This window comes from Eleutherodactylus coqui, chromosome 12 (assembly GCF_035609145.1).
Source record: "Eleutherodactylus coqui strain aEleCoq1 chromosome 12, aEleCoq1.hap1, whole genome shotgun sequence".
NCBI lineage: Eukaryota > Metazoa > Chordata > Amphibia > Anura > Eleutherodactylidae > Eleutherodactylus > Eleutherodactylus coqui.
In genome coordinates, this window is record NC_089848.1 from 132,377,395 (window position 1) to 132,386,171 (window position 8,777).

The following is an 8,777-nucleotide window of genomic DNA, read 5'->3' on the forward strand; positions in this document are numbered from 1 at the left end:
ACGCTTATCTGTGATGATTCCCCCAGCCGCACTAAACACCCTCTCTGACAAGACGCTAGCCGCAGGACAAGCAAGCACCTCCAGGGCATACAGCGCGAGTTCAGGCCACGTGTCCAGCTTCGACACCCAGTAGTTGTAGGGGGCAGAGGCGTCACGGAGGACGGTCGTGCGATCGGCTACGTACTCCCTCACCATCCTTTTACAGTGCTCCCGCCGACTCAGCCTTGACTGGGGAGCGGTGACACAGTCTTGCTGGGGAGCCATAAAGCTGACCAGGGCCTTAGAGAGTGTTCCCCTGCCTGTGCTGTACATGCTGCCTGATCTCCGCGCCTCCCCTGCTACCTGGCCCTCGGGACTGCGCCTTCGGCCACTAGCGCTGTTGGATGGGAATTTTACCATCAGTTTGTCCGCCAGGGTCCTGTGGTATAGCATCACTCTCGAACCCCTTTCCTCTTCGGGTATGAGAGTGGAAAGGTTCTCCTTATACCGTGGGTCGAGCAGTATGTACACCCAGTAATCCGTAGTGGCCAGAATGAGTGTAACTCGAGGGTCACGAGAAAGGCATCCTAACATGAAGTCAGCCATGTGTACCTGTACGCAACACATGGCTGTCCTCACTAGGAAGATCACTTTCAGGATCCTCCTCCTCCTCCTCCTCCTCCTCCTCAGGCCATACACGCTGAAAGGATGACAGGCAAGCAGCATGTGTACCCTCAGCAGTGGGCCAAGCTGTCTCTTCCCCCTCCTCCTCATGCTCCTCCTCCTCCTCCTCACCGCGCTGAGATATAGACAGGAGGGTGCTCTGACTATCCAGCGACATACTGTCTTCCCCCGGCTCTGTTACCGAGCGCAAAGCGTCTGCCTTTATGCTTTGCAGGGAACTTCTCAAGAGGCATAGCAGAGGAATGGTGACGCTAATGATTGCAGCATCGCCGCTTACCACCTGGGTAGACTTCTCAAACTTTCCAAGGACCTGGCAGATGTCTGCCAACCAGGCCCACTCTTCTGAAAAGAATTGAGGAGGCTGACTCCCACTGCGCCGCCCATGTTGGAGTTGGTATTCCATTATAGCTCTACGCTGCTCATACAGCCTGGCCAACATGTGCAGCGTAGAGTTCCACTGTGTGGGCACGTTGCACAGCAGTCGGTGCACTGGCTGATTAAACCGATGTTGCAAAGTCCGCAGGGTGGCAGCGTCTGTGTTGGACTTGAGGAAATGTGCGCTGACCCGGTGCACCTTGCTGAGGAAGTCTGACAAGTGTGGGTAGTTTTTCAGAAACCGCTGAACCACCAAATTAAAGACGTGGGCCAAGCATGGCACGTGCTAGAGGCTGCCGAGCTGCAGAGCCGCCACCAGGTTACGGCCGTTGTCACATACGACCATGCCCGGTTTGAGGCTCAGCGGCGAAAGTCAGCGGTCGGTCTGCTCCGTCAGACCCTGCAACAGTTCGTGGGCCCTGTGCCTCTACTCTCCTGAAATTATTAGTTTCAGCACGGCCTGCTGACGCTTGCCCACCACTGTGCTGCCACGCTCAGTTTGGGAAACGCTGGTCTAGATGATTAAATTTCCCAGTGTTGAGACTGCTTAATCAAACTAACGTAATTCAAGCTAAATGGTTTATACCGTAGTTACTAACCAACACACAATAGTGCTAGATTACCTTACAGGGGATTCACGTGGGCAGAGGAATCCAAATCAAATTGTCAAACCTTTCACTGGGCTGATACCTAAAACTTAACTTTTATTATTATTTAAATAAAACACACTCTTAGAGCGCCTACCCACTTGCGTTGCCGATTTTCACGCGTGAAAAACGCAGCATTTTCGCGCGTTTTTGCGCGTTTTCCGTGCGTTTTTCACGGCGTTTTTTGCAGCCCTCCATTGACAATCATGGGTGCATTAAGTGAAAAATAAGGAGACATATGCAACTGACAGTTCCTATGTGAAAAAACCCCATGAAACGGGAAAAAAACCCCAGATGGACAAGAACACATTCTATACTAATTGCTCTTGAGAAAAAACACAAAACATCACAGGAAAAAAAATCGCAAGTGGGTAGGCACCCTTACCGGGCTAAAGGAAAATACTAGACAAAACACAAAAAAGCACCACTCATATTGTTTTACATCATGGACAAGCCATATAGTGGGTAAAACCCGTCCACTCTGTCTTTTCATAGGTGAAAGTATACCTATATATTTAGGCAAACAGAGCCATTCTACCAATCTAATTAGAAATGTGGATCAGTCAGAGAAATTGTGCCCAAAGTCGAATGTTCTCTGTGAAAGAGGGCACCATCTGGGGGAGGGGGTGGCAGATCAATCCCAACCCTTTCGGTGACTTAAAAGATAAAACTCTCCCCCTCAATCGCCGGATTCTGTAGATAGGGAGCTATAGGACAAGTAAGTGTTCCATTCTTAATACTAAAATAGTGGTAAAGGTTCACTGGTGACCGCTGTTTGCATATTACTGGACCAGATAGTGACCCTTCAGTTGATACTGGGAGCAAACATAGTCTCACACCATACCAGGTTCTATAGTCTCCTCATAGTGAGACTGATCTTGTCACCTTCTCGCCAAATACTTTTTTTCCCGTCTGAGTTTAGAGTAGATCTTGGGAATGAGCCAATACCTGACACAGGCTCGGTTTTAAATAATATCCTATCCAAGATGAACTCAGCTTTACAAGTGAACACTCAATGTGTCCTAAGTAGAGATGAGCGAGCACACTCATCCGAGCTTGATGCTCGTTCGAGTATTAGGGAACTCGAGATGCTCGTTACTCATGACGAGCACCACGCGGTGTTCGAGTCAATTCCATTTCCTTCCCTGAAAGATTTGCGCCATTTTCTGGCCAATAGACATGCAGGGAAGGCATTACAACTTCCTCCTGTGACGTTCCAGCCTTATCCCACCCCCCTGCAGTGAGTGGCTGAAGAGATCAAGTGACAGTCGAGTATATAAAGTGGCGCCGCCTGTGGCTCGCCACAGACGCACGCTGGCAGAGATTAGGGACAGTGCTGCTGCTGCTATAGGGAGAGTGTTAGTGTCTACAAGAACCCCAACGGTCCTTCTTAGGGCCACAGCTCACCTAGTGCACTACTGTTTTGGCTGCTGGGAGCAGTTGTGCACCTTTTTTTTTTTGTATATCGGGCGTGCAGCCCTATTACAGCTATAGCGTTCTCAGGCTGCAGTCTGTACTTGAGTATAGGGGAAGTATTGGTGAGGCAGGGACAGTGGTAGTGTGGAATCCTGTCTACAACAATCCCAACGGTCCTTCTTAGGGCTACCTGTGACCGTGTGCATTTAACTCCGTGGTTGCTGGGAGTTGTAGTACCTCAGTATTGCACAGCAAGGCCTGCGTTCAGCCTTCAGTAAATTTTTTTGCTGGGTGCAGTTAGCGTAACGTAAGCACTGTCTGCCTCCAAGTGCATGCCAAGAAACCACAAATTTTTTTCACCGCTCTGTGTTAGCCGTCAGCTGCCTGCACAGTGTATGGTGCCAGACACCCATAGAGGGAAAGTCCAATACACGCTCTATAGCCTGCATTGCATTGAAAAAAACAAATTTTAAAAATGAAATCCTTTTTACGGCTACCTGTGACCCAGTGCATATCACTGCGTGGCCTGTGGAACTTGAGGTGCATCAAAACTGCATAGTGCAAAGCAAGACCTGCGTGCAGCCCTAAGTAAAAATTTTTGCTGGGTGCAGTTAGTGTAACGTAAGAGCTGTCTGCCGCCAAGTGGACGCCAACATACAACACACTTTTTACACCGCTCTGTGTTAGTCGTCAGCTGCCTGCACAGTGTACGGTGACAGACACCCATAGAGGGAAAGTCCGATACAAGCTGTATAGCCTGCATTGCATTGAAAAAAACAGATATTAAAAAAGAAATCCTTTTTACGGCTACCTGTGACCCAGTGCATTTGACTGCGTGGCCTGTGGGACTTTAGGTGCATCACAATTGCATATTGCACAGCTAGTCCTGCTTGCATCCCTCCTTATAATTTATCTCTGGCTTCATTTTGCGTTATATAACCGCTGGTAGCCACCAACTGCGCGGCAATAATTCACAAAAATTTTTACACAGCTCAGTGTCTGCTCGATTCTTAATCTACTATGCTGAGGGGTAGGAGTAGGGGTAGGGGATGTGGACATGGTCGAGGACGCAGAGATCCACGTGAGGGTGTGGGCATAGGCCCAGTTCCTGGTCCTGCTGAATCGCAGCCGGCTGCTGCGGGATTAGGAGAGAGGAAAGTTTCTGGGGTCCCCAGCTTCATATCACAATTTTTGGGTCCACATTGTAGACCTTTATTAAAAAACGAGCAGTGTGAGCAGGTCCTATCGTGGATGGCAGAAAGTGCATCCAGCAATCTATCGACCACCCAGAGTTCTACGCCGTCCACTGCTGCAACTCTGAATCCTCTGGCTGCTGCTCCTCCTTCCTCCCAGCCTCCTCATTCCATGAAAATGTCACATTCTGATAAGCAGACAGACTCCCAGGAACTGTTCTCGGGTCCCTGCCCTGATTGGGAAAAAATGGTTCCTCTCCCACCTGAGGAGTTTGTTGTGACTGATGCCCAACCTTTGGAAAGTTTCCGGGGTCCGGGTGATGAGGCGGGGGACTTCCGGGAACTGTCTCAAGAGCTTTCAGTGGGTGAGGAGGATGATGATAATGAGACACAGTTGTCTATCAGTGAGGCAATAGTAAGGGCAGTAAGTCGGCGGGAGGAGAGCACAGAGGATTTGTAGGAAGAGCCGCTGGACGATGAGGTAACTGACACCACTTGGTTTGATAAGCCAACTAAGGACAGGTCTTCAGAGGGGGAGGCAAGTGCAGCAGCAGGACAGGTTGGAAGAGGCAGTGGGGTGGCCAGGGGTAGAGACAGGGCCAGACCGAATAATCCACCAACTGTTTCCCAAAGCACACCCTCGCGCCAAGCCACCGTGCAGAGGCCAAGGTGCTCGAAGTTGTGGCAGTTTTTCATTGAGAGTGCGGACGACCGACGGACAGTGTTGTGCAACCTTTGTCGCACCAAGATCAGCCGGGGAGCCACCACTACCAGCCTCACCACCACCAGCATGCGCAGGCATATGATGGCCAAGCACCCCACAAGGTGGGACAAAGGCCATTCACTGTCTCCGGGTCGCACCACTGCCTCTCCTCCTGTGCCCCAACCTGCCACTGAGATCCAACCCCCCTTTCAGGACACAGGCACGAGCGACTCCCGGCCTGCACCCTCACCTCCACTGTCCTCGGCCCCATTGAGCAATGTCTCTCAGCGCAGCGTCCGGCTGTTGCTAGCACAAGCGTTGGAGCGAAAGCGCAAATACGCTGCCACGCACCTGCACGCTCAAACTTTAAACGTGCACATAGCCAAATTGATCAGCCTGGAGATGCTGCCGTACAGGCTTGTGGAAATGGAGGCTTTCAAAAACATGATGGCGACGGCGGCCCTGCGCTACTCGGTCCCCAGTCGCCACTATTTTTCATAGTGTGCCGTCCCAGCCCTGCACGACCACGTCTCCCGCAACATTGTACGCGCCCTCACCAACGCGGTTACTGGGAAGGTCCACTTAACAACGGACACGTGGACAAACACAGGCAGGCAGGGCCACTATATCTCCCTGACTGCACATTGGGTGAATTTAGTGGAGGCTGTGACAGAGTCAGAGCCTGGGACCGCTCATGTCCTACCCACCCCCAGCATTGTGGGCCCCAGCTCGGTGGTGGTATCTGCGGCGGTGTATGTCACCTTCCCTAAAACTTCCCCCTCCTCCTCCTCCTCCTACGCAACCTCTACCTTGCAATTAAGATGTGTCTGCAGCACGTCGCCAGCAGTTGGTGTCACGCGGCGTGGCAGCACAGTGGTGGGCAAGCGTCAGCAGGCCGTGCTGAAACTAATAATTTCAGGAGAGTAGAGGCACACGGCCCACGAACTGTTGCAGGGTCTGACGGAGCAGACCGACCGCTGACTTTCGCCGCTGAGCCTCAAACCGGGCATGGTCGTATGTGACAACGGCCGTAACCTGGTGGCGGCTTTGCAGCTCGGCAGCCTCTAGCACGTGCCATGCCTGGCCCACGTCTTTAATTTGGTGGTTCAGCGGTTTCTGAAAAACTACCCACACTTGTCAGACTTCCTCAGCAAGGTGCACCGGGTCAGCGCACATTTCCTCAAGTCCAACACAGACGCTGCCACCCTGCGGACTTTGCAACATCGGTTTAATCAGCCAGTGCACCGACTGCTGTGCAACGTGCCCACACGGTGGAACTCTACGCTGCACATGTTGGCCAGGCTGTATGAGCAGCGTAGAGCTATAATGGAATACCAACTCCAACATGGGCGGCGCAGTGGGAGTCAGCCTCCTCAATTCTTTTCAGAAGAGTGGGCCTGGTTGGCAGACATCTGCCAGGTCTTTGGAAAGTTTGAGAAGTCTACCCAGGTGGTGAGCGGCGATGCTGCAATCATTAGCGTCACCATTCCTCTGCTATGCCTCTTGAGAAGTTCCCTGCAAAGCATAAAGGCAGACGCTTTGCGCTCGGTAACAGAGCCGGGGGAAGACAGTATGTCGCTGGATAGTCAGAGCACCCTCCTGTCTATATCTCAGCGCGGTGAGGAGTAGGAGGAAGAGCATGAGGAGGATGAGGAGGAGGGGGAAGAGACAGCTTGGCCCACTGCTGAGGGTACACATGCTGCTTGCCTGTCATCCTTTCAGCGTGTATGGCCTGAGGAGGAGGAGGAGGAGGATCCTGAAAGTGATCTTCCTAGTGAGGACAGCCATGTGTTGCGTACAGGTACACATGGCTGACTTCATGTTAGGATGCCTTTCTCGTGACCCTCGAGTTACACGCATTCTGGCCACTACGGATTACTGGGTGTACACACTGCTCGACCCACGGTATAAGGAGAACCTTTCCACTCTCATACCCGAAGAGGAAAGGGGTTCGAGAGTGATGCTATACCACAGGACCCTGGCGGACAAACTGATGGTAAAATTCCCATCCAACAGCGCTAGTGGCCGAAGGCGCAGTCCCGAGGGCCAGGTAGCAGGGGAGGCGCGGAGATCAGGCAGCATGTACAGCACAGGCAGGGGAACACTCTCTAAGGCCCTGGTCAGCTTTATGGCTCCCTAGCAAGACTGTGTCACCGCTCCCCAGTCAAGGCTGAGTCGGCGGGAGCACTGTAAAAGGATGGTGAGGGAGTACGTAGCCGATCGCACGACCGTCCTCCGTGACGCCTCTGCCCCCTACAACTACTGGGTGTCGAAGCTGGACACGTGGCCTGAACTCGCGCTGTATGCCCTGGAGGTGCTTGCTTGTCCTGCGGCTAGCGTCTTGTCAGAGAGGGTGTTTAGTGCGGCTGGGGGAATCATCACAGATAAGCGTACCCGCCTGTCAACCGACAGTGCCGACAGGCTTACAGTCATCAAGATGAACAAAGCCTGGATTTCCCCAGACTTCTCTTCTCCACCAGCGGACAGCAGCGATACCTAAGCAATACGTAGGCTGCACCTGCGAATGGAAGCATCGTTCTCTATCCCCATCAAAAACGGGGACCTTTTTGCTTCATCAATCTGTGTATAATATTCCTCCTCCTCCTCCTGCTCCTCCTCCTGAAACCTCACATAATCTTTAAAGCGTTGAAACTTTCACCTCAACCAATTTTTATTTTAACTGGGCTGCCTCCAGGCCTAGTTACCAATTAAGCCACATTAACCAAAGCGATTAATGGGTTTCACCTGCCCTCTTGGTTGGGCATGGGCAATTTTTCTCAGGTACATTAGTACTGTTGGTACACCAATTTTTGGGGGCCCTCGCCTACAGTGTAATCAAATGAATTTTTAGCCCACCTGCATTACAGCTGACGTTACATCAGCTGTGTTGGGCACTGCAATGGGATATATTTATGTACCGCCAGTGGGTTCCAGGGAGCCACCCATGCCGTGGGTCCACAGGGAGTTGTAACTGCATGTGTCCACTTTTAAAGAACCCCAGTCTGACTGGGGCATGCAGTGTTGGCCGAAGCCCACCTGCATTTATTCGGACGTTACCTCAGCTGTGATGGGCACTGCAATGGGATACGTTTATGTACAGCCGGTGGGTTCCAGGGAGCCACCCATGCTGAGGGTGCACACGGAATTCCCATTGCGGAGTTGTACCTGGCTGTGACTATTTATAAAAAACCGCGGTCTGACTGGGGCATGCAGACACCTTGACAGAATGAATAGTGTGTGGCACATAGGTTCCCCATTGCTATGCCCACGTGTGCAGCTCCAGATGGAGGTGGCACAGGATTGGATTTCTCATTGCTTCTGTACAGCATTGTGGACTATCGCCCCGCCCCTTTTAAAGAGGGTTGCTGCCTAGCCGTGCCAACCCTCTGCAGTGTGTGCCTGCTTTTCCTCTGGCAGACGCACTTATAAATAGACATGAGGGTGGCGTGGCATGAGGGCAGCTGAAGGCTGGGCAGGGACAGTTTGGTGTGCGCTGTGGACACTGGGTCGTGGGGGGGAGGGGGGGGGGGTTGGGCAGCATGTAACCCAGGAGAAGTGGCAGCGGAGTGTCATGCAGGCAGTGATTGTGCTTTGTTGGAGGTAGTGTGGTGCGTAGCTAAGGTATGCATTGCTAATGAGGGCTTTTCAGAAGTAAAAATTGTTGGGAGAGGGGGGGGCACTCTTGCCGCTATTGTGGCTTAATAGTGGGACCTGGGAACTTGAGATGCAGCCCAACATGTAGCCCCTCGCCTGCCCTATCCGTTGCTGTGTTGCTCCCAT